At 46.0% G+C, this 21,809-nt stretch overlaps 1 pseudogene; it reads left to right on the plus strand.

The window, feature by feature from the left end:
• Nucleotides 1-306: 306 nt before the first annotated feature.
• LOC101034485 (elongation factor Tu, mitochondrial-like) overlaps nt 307-21,809 on the plus strand; it is a 53,811-nt pseudogene continuing 32,308 nt past the window's right edge.

Here is a 21,809-nt window from a genome sequence, read left to right on the forward strand (position 1 = left end):
AGGTTCACGAGGGAGAATTCCTGGGAGACGGATGCCGCCCCCAGTATCCCTTCTTCCCTTCTCTTTCTTTGGTTTTAGTTGGGAACATGGCAGCCCAGGTATAGCCTGTATTAGTTTGCTCAGGCTGCAATAGCAAAGTACCCCAGACAGAGTGGTTTAAACAGCAAAGATTTACTTTATCACAGTTCTGGAGGCTGGAAGTCCAAGATAAATATGTTGGCAGGGCTGGTTTCTTTGAGGTCTCTCTCCTTGGCTTGTGGGTGGCTGTGGTCTCCCTGTGTTTCCCTGTGTTCCCAGGGTGTGAGTATGACCACAATGGCAGCTGCCACCCTGCTGCGTGCGATGCCCCACTTCAGCAGTCTCACGGCCAGCCTGACCTTCCTACTGTAGGGTTTGTTGCAGCCACTGAAGACCCCGGCATTGTCCCTCGTATGCCGTGGCCTGGCCGTGGAGGGCCACTTACATGCGTGACAAGCCACATGTGAATGTGGGTACCATCGACCACGTGGACTACGGCGAGACCACACTGACTGCAGCCATCATGAAGACTCTGGTGGAGGGAGGTGGGGCTAAGTTCAAGAAGTACGAGGAAATCGACAATGCCCTGGAGGAGTGAGCTCGGGGTATCACCATCAATGCAGCCGACGTGGAGTATAGCACTGCAGCCCGCCACTGTGCCCACACAGACTGCCAGGGTCACACAGATTATGTTAAGAATATGCTCATGGCCGGGCATGGTGGCTCACGCCTGTAATCCCAGCAGATTGGGTGGCTGAGGTGGGCAGATCACCTGAGGTTGGGAGTTTGAGACCAGGCTAACCAACATGGTGAAATCCTGTCTCTACTAAAAATATAAAATTAGCCAGGTATGGTGGTGCATGCCTATAAGCCCAACTACTCAGGAGGCTGAGGCAGGTGAATTGCTTGAACCCAGGAGGCGGAGGCTGCAGTGAGCCGAGATCGCACCACTGCACTCCAGCCTGGGCAACAAGAGCAAAACTCTGTCTCAAAAACAAAAAAAGAAAAAGAATATGATCAAGGCACTGCACCCCTTGATGGCTGTATCCTGGCAGTCACAGCCAATGACAGCCGCATGCCCCAGACCCGAAAGCACTTCTTACTGGCCAGACAGATTGGGGTGGAGCATGTGGTGGTGTGCGTGAACAAGGCTGATGCTGTCCAGGACTCAGATGGTGGAGCTGGTGGAGCTGGAGATCCGGGAGCTGCTCCCCAAGTTTGGCTATAAAGGGGAGGAGACCCCAGTCATTATAGGCTCTGCTCTCTGTGCCCTTGAGGATTGGGACCCTGACTTAGGCCTGAAGTCTGTGCAGAAGCTGCTGGATGCTGTGGACACTTACATCCCAGTGCCCACCCAGGACCTGGAGAAGCCTTTCCTGCTGCCCATGGAGTCAGGGTACTCCATCCCTGGCCGTGGCTCTGTGGCAACAGGTACGCTAGAACGTGACATTTTAAAGAAGGGAGAAGACTGTGAGCTCCTGGGACATAGCAAGAGCATCCGCACTGTGGTGACCGGCACTGGGATGGTCCACAAGAGCCTAGAGAAGGCCGAGGCTGAAGATAACCTCAGGGCCTTGGTCCAAGGCTTGAAGAGGGAGAACCTATGGCGGGGCCTGGTCATGGTCAAGCAGGTTCCGTCCAGCCCTGCCCCAAGGTGGAGGCCCAGGTTCACATCCTCAGCAAGGAGAAAGGTGGCCACCACAGCCCTTTGTGTCCCAGTCCATCCTATCATGCTCTCCCTGACTTGGGACATGGCCTGTCGGGTTATCCTGCCCCCAGGGCGGAGCTTGCTATGCCCAGGAGGACCTGAAGCTCAACCTAATCTTGCAGCAGCCAATAATCTTAGAGAACGGCCAGCGTTTCACCCTTCGAGATGGCAGCCGGACCGTCAGCCCCGGTCTAGTCGCCGACACGCCGGCCATGACTGAGGAGGAGAAGAACATCAAGTGGGCTTGGGTGTGCAGACTTCTGCTCAGGTTTCCCTGCACTGGCCAGGGTCCCTCCTGCTTCCAGTGCCCCCTTGCGGCACAGGCTGCAACCCAGAAGAGGGCAGCTAGACGGACACTTCCCCTGGCTGGAAGGGTTGGCCTGCCTGGCTTGGGAGGTCAATTGTGAATAGTAAGCCCCCAAAAAGCCGCTTTAAACATGGTCTTCCCTCGGTGTGGGTTGTGTCTTAATCTCCTGCTCTTACAAGGATACCAGTCATTGGATTAGGGCCCAGCCTAATGGTTTTATTTTACCTTCATCACCTCTTTAAGGATCCTGTCTCCAAATACGTTCTGAGGTGCTGGGGTCAGGACTTCAACATGTGAATCTGGAAGGGGGACATATTCAGCACAGAACAAGCCTGTATTTCCCAGCCTCCCTCCTTGCAGCTAGGTGTGGCTGTGTAATGAACTCAGTCCTATGACATTTGTGCAGAAGTGCTGTCCGCTTCCTAACGTCAGACCACTTGTCCTATACTTGTTTGGTTTTTCCCTTCCCAGTGGCTGGAACCACTGTCTTAGACAGAGGGGAGCTGTGTGCTAGGCTGGTGGGGTGGATGCTAACCCGGGTCCGTGAACAGCTTCATGAAGCAGAACCTCCTGTCCATTCTGGATTGTCTCTGTCACGAGAACAGAATCTCCATGGCACAAAACAGGAAGCATTCATTCCACTGTGTCTGCAGGCTGGCTGGGAGTCTGCTGTTCTGGCTGAGCTCAGCTGGGAGCTGGGGCTGCAGCTCTGGTCTGCGTCTGCTCCACTTTCTGGCACCTTCCTTGAACCACCAGACTGGCTGGGGTTGATGCTTCTTATGATGAAAAGCAGGAGAACAGGGAGGGGCAACAGCAACCTGCAAGGCCTCTCACAGCCTGGTTTTTCTAGAACATTGTCACTTCCACCCACATGCCATTGACTACAGCACGTCATTCAAGATGGGCCAGTAGTTTACCAGGCCTGCCTGCATTTAGAGAGGTGAGTGAGAAAGGAAGAAGCCTCCATCTTACATAAACCACTGTATCTGGGGATCCTTTGTTAGAGTGGTTCAGCTTGTACCTTAGTATATGACCTAGTCTATCCTCCACCAGAGCCTCCAGCATCGGAGAGGGATAAAACCTGAGCCTGCAGGTCCGAGGCAGCAGCTGCATTTCATCTTCATGTCCAAGAGACAAGCTGGGGGCCAGACACGGGGCCAGGCCAAGAGAGTTGGAAACCAAGAAACGGGGTAAGGATACAGTCAGCTTGGCTCGACTGTCCTGAGTAACAGCTGGGTACATGTGTGCCTCGGGAGGTGTACTAGTCCGTTCTCACACTATTATAATGAAATACCTGAAGCTGGCTAATGTATCAAGAAAAGAGGCTTAATTGGCTCGCAGTGCTGCAGGCTGTATAGACTTCTGCTTCTGGGGAGGCCTCCGGAAACTTACAACCATGGTGGAAGGTGAAGGGGAAGCAGACATATCTTCACATGGCTGGAGAAGAAGGAAAAGGCGGGCAGGGGTCCGTGCCAGACACTTTTAAACAAGCAGATCTCAGGAGAACTCTATCACAAGACAGCACCCGGGAGACGCTGCTAAGCCATTAGAAAATGTCCTATGATCTAATCACTTCCCACTAGGCACCTCCTCCAACACTGGGGATTAGAACTCAACGTGAGATTTGGGCAGGTTCACAAACCCAAACTGTATCAGAAGAGGTCTTGTAGTGGGGGCAGTCAGCCTGGTTATGGGATCACCAGTGGAGAGAAGAGACGGGGAGGGAGCAGCGTTAATCTATGCATTCAACAAATGTCTGGAGCACCTACTGTGTGTTAAGAGCTGTGCTAGGGACTAGGGAGATAGAGGACACAGTCCCCACCACTAAGGAACAAGCAGGGCCACGTGGATAAGATGACACTTTGCCTCCAAGAGGACAATCACCAGGGAGCACCTGAACACCTTGCAGAGAAGTGGTAGGTAGGGCTGTCCCCACCCACAGCTGAGTCCAAAGCATTCATGGGAGGAACTGACGTCTCAGCCTGGAGGTACACACAGGACACAAGAGTTCTTTTGTTTTTAAGACTCCTGAGAGTAACCTGAAAGTTCATGAGGATATTCCCTGTACTTATGTTTATCTTGAAAATGTTGTCTGAAGGATATTCTACAGGTTACAGGTTAAAACAGTGTCCATTCTTAAAGACATTTTGGCCCCAGGAAGTGACTTCCTCCCCACATAGACTACACTGCGTGTGGCAGTAGGGTGGGCGCTAAGAATGTGGACTTTCAAGCCAAGCTGTCTGGCGTCCAATCCTGGTGCGACCTCTTCCTAACTGGTCCACTTGATGCAAGTTAGTTTGCGTCGTTTGTTCTTTTGTGTCCCCATTTTCCCGTAGAAGTGAGTAGGGATTCCACGAGCAAATAGACGTGATGTACTTAGCACAATGTTGAGCACATATTATAAGCCCCTGTTTTTATGCCATTCGACCTCTAAGCCTTTGTCCAGGCTGTACCACCTCAAAACAAAGAGAACATAGAAGGAGACACAGCAGCAAATGTTTGGAATCTGAAAAGTTGATGGAGAGGGGCTAACTGACTTAGCAGATCCGAGAAAGTGGAATCCTTCGTCAGCAGTGGAGAAAGCCAAGAAACAGCCCATTTATACGGATGACCTTCCCAAAGACTGAAACATTGGCAGCTACAGATACTTTAGAAAGTGGGACGAAGACAGCGTTTATAACAGAGGAGGAGGGATCCACCTTCCCCACCTTTACAGAAGGCTGGAGGCTCATTCTGCAAAGATGATGACATAGAAGGTTGTAGGACTGGGGACACCAGGGAGAACACATGGACAAATTCGGGAAAATTTACATAATGAAGGTAGAGATCCCTGGATTTTATGCCTGCCTGGCTCCCAGTGCCCTGGCTATTAGCATTAGTCTTTTCCAGGTAAGGGATAGGGAATCTGAGAAGCTGGAAAGAAAGCATCTGTAAGTACAGATATCAGTCTTCCCTTCTGTAAAATGGTCAGTCGAACACTGCTGGAGCAGGTCATAAAGTAGAGTTGGTTGGGGTTTGGTGGGGAGACTCATCCTGCCTGTCCCCCTTTCCAGGGCAAGGAAAATTCTCAGCACATGGTTCCTCTGGGCTCCAGATACCTGCAATGCCTGAGCGATGGCTGCTGGCTTCCTCTGTGAAACACCAAGGTGGCCCAGTGGGAAGAGCCAGGACAAGCCCCAAGTACTTTCCCAGCTGAAACAGAGCAGGGACCCCTCCAAGAGTCCTGCCCCATCCTAAGCATGGAAATAAAGGAAAATCTTGAGTTCTTTCAGGGAAAATTCCTAAAGTGCAGAAACTGCTTGAGATTATGCAGATTTGTTGTTTTAAGCCACTACATTTCAGGGTACTTTGTCAGGTGCTAGTAGATAACTGTTCTGGGCTAGCCTTGAGAAGTAAATGAGCAACCTAAGAAGCAAGAAGTAATCATAGTTTAAAACAATAGCCAAAAAAGTTAGAACAACAAAATATTTGGTTTCCCATGGAAACTACAGATAATTTTTTTTCTTTTTGAGACAGAATCTCTCAGTTACCCAGGCTGGAGTACAGTGGTATGATCTCAGCTCACTGCAACATCGCCTCCCAGGTTCAAGCAATTCTCTAACCTCCGCTGCCCAAGTAGCTGGGATTACAGGCATGCACCACCATACCCAGTTAATTTTTGTATTTTTAGTAGAGACAGGGTTTTGCCACGTTGCCCAAGCTGATCTCAAACTCCTGAGCTTAAGCGATGTACCCACCTTGGACTCCCAAAGTGCTGAGATCACAGGTGTAAGCCACTGCATCTGACCAAGACAGCATCTTAATTGATGGCCCTGAGTTGTTTTTCAGAAACCCAGACCCCGCCGATTGGAAACTGCTGTCTGACGGCACACAGACCTCAGATAAGGGGGAGCTGAGGACTGAACCCTGACTGCTGTTCTTTGTTCTCAATTTCTTCCTTAGGGACCTGGAGGAAGCCACACCAAAGGCCAGAGCTCAACATTTCTTTATGTTGACCCCAAGTTTTTAGACAAAATTTCTCCCCCTTAACCAATTGCAAATCAGAAAATCTTCGAATCCACCTATGACCTGTGAATCCCTGCTTTAGGATGCCCCACCTTCTCAGGTGAAACCAACGCATAGCCTCCATGTACTAATTTATGTCTTTGCTGGTAACCACTGCCTCCCCACCTTTAAAAACCCTTACAGGTTGTATTCCTAGGTATTTTATTCTCTTTGTAGCAATTGTGAATGGCAGTTCATTCTTGATGTGGCTCTGTTTAAGTCTGTTATTGGTGTATAGGAATGCTTGTGATTTTTGCACATTGATTTTATATCCTGAGACTTTGCTGAAGTTGCTTATCAGTTTCAGGAGATTTTGGTCTGAGATGATCGGGTCTTCTAGATATACAATCATATCATCTGCAAATAGAGACAATTTGATTTCCTCCTTTCCTATTTGAATACCCTTTATTTCTTTTTCTTGCCTGATTGCCCTGTCTAGAGCTTCCAATACTATATTGAATAGGAGTGGTGAGAGAGGGCATCCTTGTCTAGTGCCAGATTTCAAAGGGAATGCTTCCAGTTTTTGCCCATTCAGTATGATATTGGCTGTTGGTTTGTCATAAATAGCTTTTATTGTTTTGAGATACGTTCCGTCAATACCTAGTTTATTGAGGGTTTTTAGCATAAAGGGCTGTTGAATTTTGTCAAAGGCCTTCTCTGCATCAATTGAGATCATCATGTGGTTTTTGTCTTTGGTTCTGTTTATGTGGTGAATTACATTTATAGACTTGCGTATGTTGAACCAGCCTTGCATCCCCGAGATGAATCCTACTTGATCATGGTGGATAAGCTTTTTGATGTGCTGTTGCAATCGGCTTGCCAGTATTTTATTGAAGATTTTTGCATCTGTGTTCATCATAGATATTGGCCTAAAGTTTTCTTTTCTTGTTTCGTCTCTGCCAGGTTTTGGTATCAGGATGATGTTGGTCTCATAAAATGATTTGGGAAGGATTCCCTCTTTTTGTATTATTTGGAGTAGTTTCAGAAGGAATGGTATGAGCTCCTCTTTGTATGTCTGGTAGAATTCGGCTATGAACCCATCTGGACCATCGGAAAACTGTGGCACATATACACCATGGTATATTATGCAGCCATCAAAAATGATGAGCTAGTATCCTCTGTAGGGACATGGATGAACCTGGAAACCATCATTCTCAGCAAACTGACACAAGAGCAGAAAATCAAACACCGCATGTTCTCACTCATAGGCGGGTGTTGAACAATGAGAACACATGGACACAGGGAGGGGAGCATCACACAGTGGGGTCTGTTGGGGGGAAATAGGGGAGGAACAGTGTGGGGTGGGGAGTTGGGGAGAGATAGCATGGGGAGAAATGCCAGATATAGGTGAAGGGGAGGAAGGCAGCAAATCACACTGCCATGTGTGTACCTATGCAACAATCTTGCATGTTCTTCACATGTACCCCAAAACCTAAAATGCAATTAAAAGAAAAACCCTTATGGGTAAGCCATAGGAGAGTTAGGTTCTGCACCTTAGCTGCCTGATTCTCCTTGCTTGGCATCCTGCAATGCCTCACATTATCTCTGTGCCAATCCCCATGTCAGTATTTGGCTTTGCTGCACAGGGAAGGTGGACCCAAGTTAGGTTTATAACACAGTTGACCCTGATAATTTCGGGGGCCTGGACATGTCTTTGTCTCAATTTACCCATGAGATCACTACAACTTAATTTTGCAACTATAGGCAATGTATTAGTCAGGGTTCTTCAGAAAAACAGAAGCAGGTCAGGCATGGTGGCTTACACCTGTAATCCTAACACTTTGGGAAGCCAAGGCAGGAAAATAGCTTGAGGCCAGGAGTTTGAAACCAGCCTGGGCAACATGGCCAGACTTTGTCTCTGCAAAATAATTTTTAAAAATTAGTTGGGCATGGTGGCACACCCATGTTGTCCCAGCTACTTAGGAGGCTTAGGCAGGAGTATTTCTTGAGCCCAGGAGTTTGAGGCAGCTGTGAGCCATTATCACACCACTGCATTCCAGCTTGGACAACAGCGCAAGACCCTGTCTCAGGAAGAAGAAGGAGAAGATAATCAATAGGATGTGCATATAAATTGGTCTATTTTAAGGAATTAGCTCATGCGATTACAGAGGATGTGTAGTCCAAAATCTGTAGGGTGGGCTGGCAGGCTGGAGACCCAAGAACAGTTCAAGTCCAAAGGCTGTCAGCCGCTGGATTCCCTCTTGTTCAAGGAAGGTCAGTCTCTGGTGCTACTCAGACCTTTAGCTGATTGACTGCCCCTCTGCAATCCCCAAAACCTGCACATTAGGGAGGGCAGTCTGCTTTATTCAAAGTCTACCCATTTAAATGTAAATCTCACCAAAAAATGCCCTCCCAGAAATATCCAGAATAATGTTTGACCAACTATCTGGGCACCATGGCCCAGCCAACTTGACACATAAAATTAACCATTAACCTGTGCCACCCCCAGGCTTCACAAAGAGGAAATCCTAGAGATTTTCTTTCCTTTTTTTTTTTTTTTTTTTTTTTGAGACCGTCTTTCTCTGTCACCCAGATTGGAATGTAGTGGCATGATCTCAGCTTACTGCAATCTTCGCCTCCCAGGTTCAAGCAATTCTCCCACCTCAGTCTCCTGAGTAGCTGAGATTACAGGCACCCACCACCACACCCACTTAATTTTTGTATTTTTAGTAGAGATGGGGTTTCATTATTTTGGCCAGACTTGTCTCAAATGCCTGACCTCAAGTGATCTGCCTGCCTTGGCCTCCCAAAATGCCAGAGATTCTTCTAGTGACAATCTGGCCACACCTGTGTGAGAAGTCACTTTTCTGCCTCCCATACTGCCCCGGGTGCTCCTCAGTCCTAGAGATGGTGTCTGCTTGTCTCCTGCCAATGGCTCTCAAGCTTCATTGCTGCTCTGTTTGTAAGCAAAGGCACCCTTTTTCAGTCTCACACAGACTGCTGATATAAATGTGAATATGAAGTCGAGGGAAAGGGAGAAGGGGAGACCCTGTTACTGCTTAGGCCCCTCAAGGCCACCTTAATAGAGGTTGAAAGTCTTTTACATCAATGAATGCATCAAATGCATTTGGCTGCAAGTAATACCCAAGCCCTCTATTGAATTAGCTAAACTGTGAACTGCCAATCAAAATAAAATTCTAAGCCCACCAAATGACTGAATGGATCCCTCCTCTTGGCCAAGGGTATTCCAAAATAAACCTGAAAAACTAGTTTAGGTCATGAGGGAAAGTGGGGGTCAGACATACCTCATTACACTCTTCTCCTTTTGGAATTCAGATGCAACTGACCAGTATTAACATTACAACAGAGATCTTAAGGCTGACAAAACAGACTCCTGTAGCAACAAGATACCAAATTCCAACCTGGCTCTAGTCTAGCATCACATGACAAATAGCAGCCCCTGAAAAAAATCAAAGTATTTTACCCCAAAATGTATTTCTTTGACATATTTTAAAATAGCTTTACAAAGCTATCTTTTGTGGGGAAAATCTACATTCTTTAGAGAATCTCCTTCCCTTTCTAGGTCTTTTCCTGATCCAGGAGAGATTTAACTAAGAGTCTGACACATTTTAAAGTCTGATAAGAGACATTTACCATCTATTTCTCTCTGAAGCCTGCTACCTGGGGGCTTCATCTACATGATAAAAACCTCTTCTCAGCTGGGCACAGTGGTTCAGCCTGTAATCACAGTACTTTTGGGAGGCTGAGGCGGGCAAATCACGAGGTCAAAAGATTAAGACCATCCTGGCCAACATGGTGAAACTCCTTCTCTACTAAAAATACAAACATTAGCTGGGTGTGGTGGCATGCACCTGTAGTCCCAGCTACTCAGGAGGCTGAGAGGCAGGAGAATCTCTTGAACCTGGGAGGTGGAGGTTGCAGTGAGCCAAGATTGCACCACCACACTCCAACCTGGTGACAGAGTGAGACTCCATCTCAAAAAAAAAAAAAAAAAAAAAAAAAACCTTTGTGTCACAACTGCTTATATCAACCCAGACACTCGTTCTATTTATTCCAGGTCTTTAAATAATAACTTTTCAACCAATTGCCAATCAGAAAAGCTTTGAATCCACCTGGAATCCAGCTGGAAGCCCACTGTCTCTGCCCACCCTGCTTCAAGCTGAGCTGAACCCATGTACACCTTACATGCATTGATTGATGTCTGCCTGTGATTTCTGTCCCCCTAAAATGTGTAAAATCAAGCTGTCACCCAACCACCTTGGGTACATGTTGTCAGGACCTCTTAACTCTGTGTCTTGGGCCTCGGTCACTCATATTTGGCTCAGAATAAACCTCCTTAAACATTTTACAGATTTTGCCTCTTTTCATCGGAGAACACATTTGCACCTTGCAGCAGGAGGTCCAGAGGCAGGTGGTCCCAGAGTCAGTAAGCTCAGCGGACTAACAGCATCAGTAAGAACCCCAATCTTCCACATCCCTTCCCAGGGCTGTCTGTCCTCAGGGCACAGCTTTGGCCCTCGAGCTGCCCTCCAGACATGAGGGAGAAAGACAGGGAAAAGAGCTGCAGGTAAACAGGTAAATCACTGGTTTGGTTGTTTTCCACACTTCATAGAAGCAGAAATGGCAGCACAGACAGTGTAAGTAGCATACTTAAGGTCACACAGCAGGGCCAGAGCACTCTCTTGAAGTCCCCTTTCCACAAAATTGTGTAGCATCCATCTTCTACCTTCCTTTCTCCAATCATAGACCCATCCCTCAACCCCATGTCCCAGGAAGGACCAATGTCAGCAAGACAAACCTCTCAGGGATTTGGGAGGCACCACCCCCTTCGTGGTTTAATGCTGGATGTTTATGACAATGAGGTGAGCCCAAATAAGGCCGCAGCAGGAATTTGACTATGGACTCAGTCCCAAACCATATTAGGGAATTATAATTAATTTTGTTAGATGTGATAATAACATTGAGTTTGTATAAGAAAAAACCTACATGCTCCTCTCTTTTTTGAGATGCACACAGAAGTACTTACGAGTACAACGACATCAAGTTTGCAATTTGCTCTAAGATACTGTAGGGGAAACTGGGGGTAGGGCAGGGTAAAGCTGGCATGGCAAAGTTTTGATGTTGTTGAAGCTGGGTTCTGGGCTCAGGGCAGCTATCTGTTCTCTCTACTTTTGTATGTTTGAAAATCTTATAATAAAAATAAAACATAAATGTAAAATAAATTATAAATAAATAACAAAACGGTGTTCCTGGAAAGCTGCCTAAGGTCCTGTGGTGTTAGTCAGTGGAAACAGAGGGTGCTAAAAATAGCCAAGAGATTTATATGGTTTCTCCGATGACATCTTTGATAATTTATCATGGATACTCATATCTACTCAGTTTGCTCTCCAGATGTCCTGGATGGAGCTTGGTCTCGAGGAGAGAAAGGACTGCTCCCACTCTCATTTGAACAAGTTCTCTTTCAACTTCTGATCGTAGCATGGGAAGAACGTACCTTTCCCTGACCCCTCTCTGTGGGGCTCAGTTTATCCATAGGAGATTAAGTGTAGCAATATCTGCTAAGTCTCCCGTAGGGTCCTTGCAAGAATCAGAGAAAATACTGAGACTAAAAGCACTTTTTAAAAAAGCCTTGTTCAAAAATAAGCCATGCTCTGTGTATAAAATTTAGAAACAAAGATAATCAAAAGAAAGAAAACAGAAATCACTCACAATACTTCCCGCCTGCCAATGTAACTATTGTTGTTATTTTAGGTGTAACCCTTCAGGATTGTTGCTGTTGTTATTCACTGTGTGTGTGTATGTGTGCATGTGTGTGTGTGTGTGTTTAATTTACAAAAATAGGCTCAAATTGTGTAAAGCCTTTTTTTTTTTTTTGAGACAGTCATGCTCTGTTACCCAGGCTACAGTGCAGTAGTGTGATTTCAGCTCACTGCAACCTCTGCCTCCCAGGTTCAAGCAGTTCTCTGGCCTCATCTTCCTGAATGGCTGGGATTAGTCATGCACCACCACGCCCGGCTAATTTTTGTATTCTTAGTAAAGACTGGGTTTCACCATGTTGGCCAAGCTTGTCTGGAACTCATGACCTCGTGATCCACCCACCTCGGCCTTCCACAGTGCTGGGATTACAGGCATGAGCCATCATGCCCATCCCTAAGTCTTATTTTTTACCGTAATACATCATGAACTGTTTTTTATATTATTACACATTTTGTCACAATATTGTTTTATATTTTAATCTTTGCTAAGTTTTTCATAGTGTGACTATATAATAATTTATTTAACCCATCTCATCGTATCAGTTTCCTGGGGCTGCCATAACAAAATACTGCAAATTGAATGGTTTACAACAGACAAAAAAAAAAAATGCATTTCTTGCAGTTCTGGAAGCCAGCAGTCCAAAATCAAGGATTGGTTCCTCCTTGGGATTCAAAAGGAGAACGTCTTCCAAGCATGTCACTCCCCTAGCTCCTGGGGTTGCCAACCATCCTTGGCTCATGGCAGCATAATTCCTGTCTCTGCCTCTGTCATCCCATGATTGTCCTCTCTGTGTGTCTCTCTGTTTCTTCTCCAGTTCTCTTTTTGCGAGGGAGGAGGGGTAGAGATAGGGTCTCACCCTGTCACTCAGGCTGGAGTGCAGTGGTGCCATCAGGGCTCATTGCAGCCAACCTCCAGGCTCAGGTGATCCTCCCATCTCAGCTTCCTGAGTAGCTGAGATCACAGGCACACGCCACAACAGCTGGCTAATTTTTTTGTCAAGATGGGGTTTTGCTATATTGCCCAGGCTGCTCTGGAAGTCCTGGTCTGAAGCAATCCTCCTGTCTTGACCTCCCAAAGTACTGGGATTTCAGGTACTTTGGGAAAGTGCCTGGCCTTCTTCAATTCTTTTTTTTTTTTTTTTTTTTTTTTTCTTTTTTGAGACTGAGTATTGTGCTGCCCACTGGGCTGAAGTATAGTGCTCAATCTCAGCTCATTGAAAACTCAGCCTCCCTGGTTCAAATGATTTTCCTGCCTCAGCCTCCCAAGTAGCTGGGATTGTAGGCACCCACCACCTTGCCCAGCTAATTTTTGTATTTTTAGTAGAGACAGTGTTTCACCATGTTGTCCAGGATGGTCTCAATCTCTCAACCTCGTGATCTGCCCACCTTGGTCTCCCAAAGTGCTAGGATTACAGGTGTGAGCCACCGTGCCAGGCCAGCCTTCTTCAATTCTTAAAAGGATACCGGTCATATTGGATTAAGGTTCTACAGTACTCTAGCATAACCTCATCTTAAGTAATTACATCTGCAGTGACTCTAATTCCAAATAAGTTCACATTCTGAGGCTTGAGGGGTTAGAACTTCAACATATCTTTTTTGGGAACACAAATAAGCCCCAAACTTACATTTTTAGGCTTTTAGGTTTTTTTTTTTTTTTTTTTTTTTTTTTTTTGGTTGCTTGACACGTTTTTGCTATTAATAAATTATGTCACAATTTTTTTAACACGACTATGACTGCTTTCTTAAAATAAGTTCCTAGAGGTAGAATTTCTAGATACAGACTATATCATTGGCCAGAATTTGCCAGGAAAAGGAAAATCAGAGGTATTTGCAAACAGAGAGGATTTAACATACAGAATTGACTATACAGATGTTGTAGGCCGGGTGTGTCGGCTCACACCTGTAATCCCAGAACTCTGGGAGGCCAAAGCGGGCGAATTGCTTGAGTCCAGGAGTTTGAGAACAGCCTGAGCAACATGGCAAAACACCGTCTCTACTAAAAATACAAAAAATACAAAAAAAATTAGCCAGGTGTGGTGGCACCCTGGTAGTCCTAGCTACTCAGGAGGCGGAGGTGAGAGAATCACCTGAGGCTGGGAGGCCCGGGGCTGCAGTGAGCTGAGATCATGCCACCACACTCCAGCCTGGTGACAGAGTGAGACTCTGTCTAAAGAAAATTCAAAAAAAGAGAGAGAAAGACAAAATAGAAAGCAAAGGATGAAGAGGTAACCCAGAGATCAATAACTGCAAGAAGCAGCTGCCATTCCCAGGTTTGGGGAAAAAAAGAAAAACAGACACGGTATGTCCAGAACTTAGGCATGTGAAGGAGGAGGCTGCCTAAGGCTCACGCTCAGACCTCCAGGGCATGACACTGCAAGATCTGTGCTTGGAACTCTCAGAGGGCTCCTGCAGCAGCACTCAGACGTCTGAGAGGAGGGCACTGAGCTCTGAGGGAGCACCACAGGCCTGGTGCTTGGGGTGCAGGTGGCATGGCTGCTGCTGGAGGATGCAGACCTCAGTCAGAAATCAAAGAGAGTCCCTTCTCCCCCACTCTCGCCCTTCAGTTTCCACCACGGCCTCCCATTAGCCAACTAGAAGCCATCGAGAAAATGAAGTTCCAGCCCCTGTGTTACAGAACCGAAAAGGTGGGGGCAGGAGAGATGAAGTTGAGAGGGAACAACGGAACTACTGTCCTGAAGGCTTTTCATATGCATTCTTGCATTGTCTTCCAGAAAGTTCTATCAACTTACACCGACACCAGCAGGGCATGGAAATGCCCAGTTCCTAAATCTCAGCAACACTGAAGATTGATTTCAAACTTTGTTCTCAGTTTGATAGGAAAAATTATACTTTGCCTTGCTTTGCATTTCTTTGATTTTTAGTGATGCCGGATATAGTTCTTATGTTTTTGGCCACTATATGTATTACTTGTTTTGTGAAGTGTTGAAATACAAAATTAAAATAATTAAAATGTCAGATTGTATGTCCTTTGACCATTTTTATTACACTATTTGCCTTTTTCTTACCAATTTATAACATGACTTTATGCATTAAAAATATTAATCTTTCTTCTACAATACATGCTGCAAATAATATTTTCTCATAGTGACTTGACATTTACTTTTATTTATTGTGTTTCTGATGTCAGGCGGCTCAATTTATATGTGGTCAAATCGATTAATTTTTTTCTTCTATGCATTTGCTTTTGGTTTTATACTTAGAAAGCTCTTTCCCAGGCCAGGATTACGTAAATATTTATATGTTCTTTATTCTTCATGGTTTTTACATTTTTAACACAAAGGTTTTTTACATCGTAATCTTTACATGGAATTTATTTGGGGATAAAGCATAAAGTTAGAAATGATGGAATAGGCTGGACACAGTGGGTCATGGCTGTAATCCCAGCAATTTGGGAGGTCAATGTGGGCGGATTACCTGAGGTCAGGAGTTCAAAACCAGCCTGACCAACATGGAGAAACCCTGTCCTCTAAAAATACAAAAAATTAGCTGGACATAGTGGCGCATGCTTGTAATCCCAGCTACTCTGGAGGCTAAGGCAGGAGAATCACTTGAACCTAGAGGCAGAGGTTGTGATGAGCTGAGATCGCGCCATTGCACCCCAGCCTGGGCAACAAGAAGAGCAAAACTTCGTCTCAAAAAAAAGAGATAATGGAATAATCAATTATTCATCTATAATTTGTCATGCTATCTCTATCCTCCATTAAATTGATATGGATGGATAAATGGATAGATACAGAGATATAGATATGTGTATGTGTGTCTATTTCTGCAATATCTCTTTTATTATTAGTCTGTATGATCATTGCATTTTATTGCAATCTCACAAAAATGCAGACTCCATGAAAGTTGCCTCAGTTCTACTAATGCCTAGGATGGTGTCTGGCACATATGAAGTACTCAAGAAATACACATTATTGCTCGAGTGGACCATTCCTGTACCAGATCATTTCTGGTTCTGCTTTTTAAAAATTCACTTTTATTGAGTATAATGTACATACAGCAAAACTCTCCTGTCTTAGTGGCCAGGTTGAATGTAACAAATACATACAGCTGGAAAACCACCATAACCAAGATATGGAATAGTCCCATCACCACAAAATAACCATAACCAAGATACGGACTAGTCCCATCACCACAAAAAAGCCATAACCAAGATACGGACTAGTCCCATCACCACAAAAAAACTCTGTCATGTCTTTCTTTTCAATTACTTTTTTATTTTAAACTGTGATTTTTAAAAAACACATACCATTAAATTTCCCACCTTTTTGATTTTCAAGCATACAGTTCAGTAGTGTTAAGAATATTCACATTGCCGTGCAACAGCTCTCCAGGACCTTCTCATCTTGCAGACCTGAAACTCTATTGTCATTAGAGGACTCCCTTTTCTCCCTTACCCCAGCTCCCGGGAAACTGTAATTTTCCTTTCTGTTTCTATAAATTTGGCTACTTTAGATCCCTCATGTAAATGAGATCATTCACGATTTATCTTTTGTGACTGTCTAATTTCCTTTAGCATAATGTCCTCAAAGTTCATGCATGTTGTCACATGTGACAGAATTCCATTCCTTTAATAGCTGAATAATATCTATCCTACTGTGTCTATCAAGTTCTTCTGTAGCTGCCTCCTACCCCACCCCTACGTCCTGATATTTTTTCTGTCTCTATAGTTTTACTTTTTCCAGAATGTTATATAAAAGGAATCCTACAGTATGTTTATGGTATATAGGCTTTTGAGTCTGGCTTGTTTTACTCAATATAATGCATTTGAGGTTCACCCATGGTGTTATGAGTACCACTTCTTCACACTTTTTTATTATTGAGTGATATCTCATTATATGGCTATATAACAGTTTGTTTATTCATTTCTCAGCTGAAAATAAATTTGAGTTGTTCTCAATTTTAATTATTGCAGCTTCGTAATGCTTTTTTTTTCTTTTTTTGAGACCGAATCTTGCTCTGTCATCCAGGCTGGAGTGCAAGTACGCAATCGTGGCTCACTCCAACCACTGACAGCCGGGGTTCAAGCAATTCTCCCACCTCAGTCCCCCAAGTAACTGGGATTACAGGCATGCCTGGCTAATTTTTATATTTTTAGTGGAGACGGGGTTGCATCACATTGGCCATGGTGGTCTTGAACTCCTGACCTCAAATGATCTACCCTCTTCAACCTCCCACAGTGCTGGGATTACAGGCATGAACCACCATACCCACCCCATAATGCATTTTTATAGTGAAACCATCTAATAAGCTGCCACATGTATACCAGCTGTAGCCATCACTAGAGGGGAGTATCCCTAGAATATGGAGGAGGTAAGCTTTCCTTCTAAGAATGGGAGGAACCAACTTCTAACATTCAGGAGCTTGAGTGATGTGGAGGACTTGTGAAAAACAGCCAGGTCCTGCCAATAAAACCAGACACAGCGGACTCACAGGCAGCGTGGTGGGGCAGGGCACAGGACATTAAGGGTGTAGGCTCTGGAGAGGTGGAGCTCTGGGTATTGTTCTTCCCTCTAATGTTTCCTTGCTTAGTGATTGGGGCAAACTACTGACCTACTGGAATACTTGGCTTCCCACCTGTAAAATGGTGAACATGAGTGTATGTAGTAGCCTGTATGTTTGTGTCCCTCAGAAACTCCTAAGTTGAAATCCTCACCCCCAAGGTGACAGTATTAGGAGGTAAGACCTTTGGGAGGTGATTAAGTCATAGAAGTGAAGCCCTCATGAATGTTATTTGTGCCTTTATGAAAGGGACCCTGGAGAGCTGCCCTGCCCCTGCTGCCATGGGAGGACACCGTGAGAAGGAACTGTCTATGAACCCAAAAGTGGGACCCTCACCTGACATCAAATCTGCTGGCACCTTGATCTTTGACTTCTCAGCCTTCAGAACTGTGAGAAACAAACTTTGGTCGTTATAAGCTACCCAATTTAAGGTATTTTGTTAGAGGAGCTTGAACGGGCTAAGACACAGCACGTTCTTCATGTGAAGTAGTTAGTACAGTTGCTAGGTCAAAGTAACTGTCTGATAATTGATACTTTTTTATTAACTATCCTCTTGGCAAAGGTAGGCTGGGTCTTGAAAAAGAAATTCACGTAGGAACAACTCCAGCTGTATTTCTTCTGAAGAAAGTGTGCAAATGATGCAGGTAATTGCAGAGGTTTTGAAACATGACTTCAAACTCTGACATTCCTCCCTTAAGGAGATGGGCCTGATATGGTTTGGCTGTGTCTGCACCCAAAATCTCATCTTGAATTGTAATCCAAATCATAATTCCCACATGTTGCCTGGAGGTGGGGGGTTGGGCAGAGAATCTTGGAGATGGTTAGATCATGGGGGAAGTTTCCCCATGTTGTTTAATGATAGTGAGTGAGCTCTCAAGAGCTCTGATGGCTTTATAAGGGGCTTTCCCCTTTCACTCTCTCACTCTGCACTTCTCTCTCTTGTCACCGTCTGAAGAAGGACATGTTTGCTTCCCCTTCTGCCACGATTGTAAGTTTCCTAAGGCCTCCCTAGCCATGCAGAACTATGAGTCGATTAAACCTCTTTTCTTTACAAATTACCCAGTCTCAGGTATTTCTTCATAGCAGCATGAGAACAGCCTAATTCAGGGCTGGGTGGGCTTGCACTGGTTTTAATTCCATCCAGCAGGGCAGAAGTGACACCATGTGATTTTGCAGACTGGCTCAGAGAAGACCATGTGTCTTTCACTATGTTTGCTCCAGGACCCCCTGAGCCATCATTAATTGCCTAAATACCCTGAAGGCTGAAGGCACAGTACTGGTGAGACCATATGGTGATACCACATGGAGACCCTGATACCCATAGAAAGACAGGGAGATCTGAATAGGTGTCCTAGCCCAGGCACCATATGGATGAGTGAAGAAGCTTCCAGATGATTCTAGATCACAGCCATTTGAGTCACCTCTACCCTTTGGGTCTTCCTAGATGAGGCCCCAGACATCATGGAGACAAACCATCTCCTCTGTGCCATATCCAAATTCCTGATCCACAGAATTTGCTCATGCAACAATGATGGTATGTTGTGTCACTAAATTTTGGGTTATTTTGCTATATAGCAATTGATAACCAGGACAAAGTTCTAGAAGGAATCTCTAAAGGAAGAATAAAAGGAAGCCAAAATAATAAGATTTATCTATGTTCCTCCAGCAGCTGGTAAAAGCCTCCCACCCCCCACCCCCCACTAGAGGGCCCTCATGCATGGGGATTTGGAGAATTCACCAGGCATTTTTGCAGCCTCAGAGAAATAATTCCCAGGAATGCATAACTTTGCTCCCTCTGCTTTTGTGCCTACTGAAAACCAATGGATGACTTAACCATGATGGCCAGGAATATTCTAGGTCCTGGAGAGAGTAGATGAGTTCCATATACCGATAACCCCACTTTCCAGTTTGTACATCAGTCTCTTGGGACTTTGATACCTGTGAATTAACCCCAAGATTCTGACCACCTTAGCAGTACAGTGGAAGGATCATGGGCTGAATGTCAGCTCAGGGTCTAAATCCCAGTCCTGCTGCTTAATAACTGTGTGATCTTGGGCAAGGTGCTTGGCCTCTGTTTCGGTTTCCTTGTCTCTAAAGTGGAGTCGAGAATGTCTTCTTCATACAATCATTATGGAGGCGAGATGAGATGCCATCTGGAAAAGGCTAGCACAGTGTGTGACTCATCATAAACTCACTGCTGATGTGTGTGATCCTTCATTTCTCTCCCCACCTCCGGCAAAGCTGCAGAGTAGTTTCTGGACCACAGTGACAACCCCTCCCAAATCTTCCCAACACTCTTTCCCCTGCTCCAGGCATTAACCCTCAGAGCCTGGCTATGAGAGCCTAGTGTGTTCCTCTAGGATCCTCCACCTCTGGTCACAGTAATCCTGGCACACATAGAGGTTGTTGGCATGGCTGGCACCAGACTGACTTCCTCTATCGACCTGCTCCTGCCCCTACAGGTTCTGACTTGGAAGTTTGAGAGGGAATCAACCAGGAGCTGACTGGGGCTGTATCACCGGGATGACAGCATGCAGTCCCTGAAGGCAAATAGCCCTGTCCCATCAATCTGCAGGAGTGGAGAGAAGACAGGAGTTTGGGAAATTACAGCCCCATCAGGCTGCCATCATCTCCTGCAGCTCACGAAAGTGATCAACAGCCCTTCGGCTCTCATTTTAAAGATGAAACAGGAGGAAGAATGACTCCTCTGGACTGCAGCCCAAGTCGCTGGTGGCCCCGAATGCCAGAAAATGTGATGGATTGAGTGCCCAAGACACAGAAAGAAGACATGAATCTCCACATTTCACTGGAAGAAGCCAGAGTCACATTCAAGGAGGCCTGTGGTCCCTTTGTCTCCCAGCCTCAGGGTGGATCCCTGTGCTCCCTGGCAGGGTCCAATTCCAGGCTCTGGATCAGTTTCAGGACAGCAGGGAACAAATCTGTTTTGTTCAACACATATCAGGCACTCAGTAAATATGAATGAATCCTTGTTCTGTCTTTCTGGCTATGCAATTTTGGGCAAGTCACCTTAGATAAGTCAAATGGCCTGCCTGAGCCTCAGTTTCCCCATCTGTTAAATGGGACTAGGGATATCTACCACCCTACCGTTATTGCGAAGATTAAATGACACGGTGTGGGGAAAGAACAGTAGCTGGAGTATATTATAAGGCACCCGAGTAAGGAAGAGGGCAGGTGGGAGACTCACGTCATAAGCCCAAAGCCGGAGGAGCAGGACAAGAAACAGAAGTCCAGGCAGGGCAGGGGGCTGGCTGCATGGCACAGAGTCCTGAGGTATTTGGGGCAAAGATGGCTCTACTCTGGCTCGCCATTTTCACTCTCTGTACCCCCTCTCTTGTCCGCGTCCCATCTGCCTCAGACGGACCGTGCAGAAGGCTGTGACGTGTGCTTAGTGTATTCGTCATCTCAGTGGCATAGGAAAGGTATTCAAGAAGGAAATCCCTTTGTCAGGAATGGTTCTGAAGGTGTCACGGAGGAAGGGGCATTTGTACAGGCCTGTGACAGATAGAGGCATGGCTGGTGGGACAGGAAGTCAGGCATGTGTCCAGGCACACCTTACCAGGAGGCTCCAAAAGACCCGGCTGAGGACGCCACAGTCACCAGAGCAACAGGGAGTTTCAGCAGCCTCCTGGGTAGAAGAGTGATCCCTGGAAAGAATTCCTTAGCTTTGTTAAACAATCTGCATTTCAATTCCTCCACAAAAGGGGATCAGCAGTTCCACACTAGTCCCTGGAGCAGATAGGACAAAAATAGGAGAGACAGGACCGGAAGAACTCCACCCCCGAGTCACAAACCCCAGCTCTCCTCTAAGGGCACCATGCCCCCCAGGAGAGTCACTTCACTGCTTCCAGCCTCGGCCTCCTCGTCTGTTTCCTGAGATGGCTGTGAAAAGATCCAGTGTGGCAACACTGAGAGTACCCTGCACAGGCCCCCATGGCAGCAAAAGCAAGCAAGTCTGTGTCTGCGTCAAAACAGAGGCGTGGGCAACCTGGTGGGATAAGTTATCCTAAAAAAAGGAAGAAAGGGGCCGGCAGGGCCTGGAAGTTCAGGCTGCTGGATAGGGGTGTCACCAGCGGGCTCTGGGAAGTTTTCTGGGAGTGATTTCTCCTAAAAGTCACTGACCATGGGCAGGAGATCATATTCTTTGCCCTAAAATTCTTCTCCTGTCCTTTCCTAAGTGCCCCCCAAAGTCCCAAGGGAGCTGTTGGCTGAAAGACAGTGGAGGAGGGCTGCTTCTTTCAGCTGCGGATGAACTGATGGTTGGCTTGGACTTTCCCTGGGCAAAAGCTGTCCAATTATGGATCCCATCTGGGCATGGGGTTCCGGAAGATGCCCCTGCTCTCACAGCCAACATGACATCAGGACCATAAAGTCATCCTGTTTCCTTAGAGACAGCAAATAGAGAGATGGGTGTGAGGTCCAAGACCCAGCAGCAAGATCTGGGATTTGTGTCACAATGAAATCCAGGGTCTAG

The sequence above is a fragment of the Saimiri boliviensis genome, chromosome 2 (assembly GCF_048565385.1).
Source record: "Saimiri boliviensis isolate mSaiBol1 chromosome 2, mSaiBol1.pri, whole genome shotgun sequence".
Taxonomy (NCBI): domain Eukaryota; kingdom Metazoa; phylum Chordata; class Mammalia; order Primates; family Cebidae; genus Saimiri; species Saimiri boliviensis.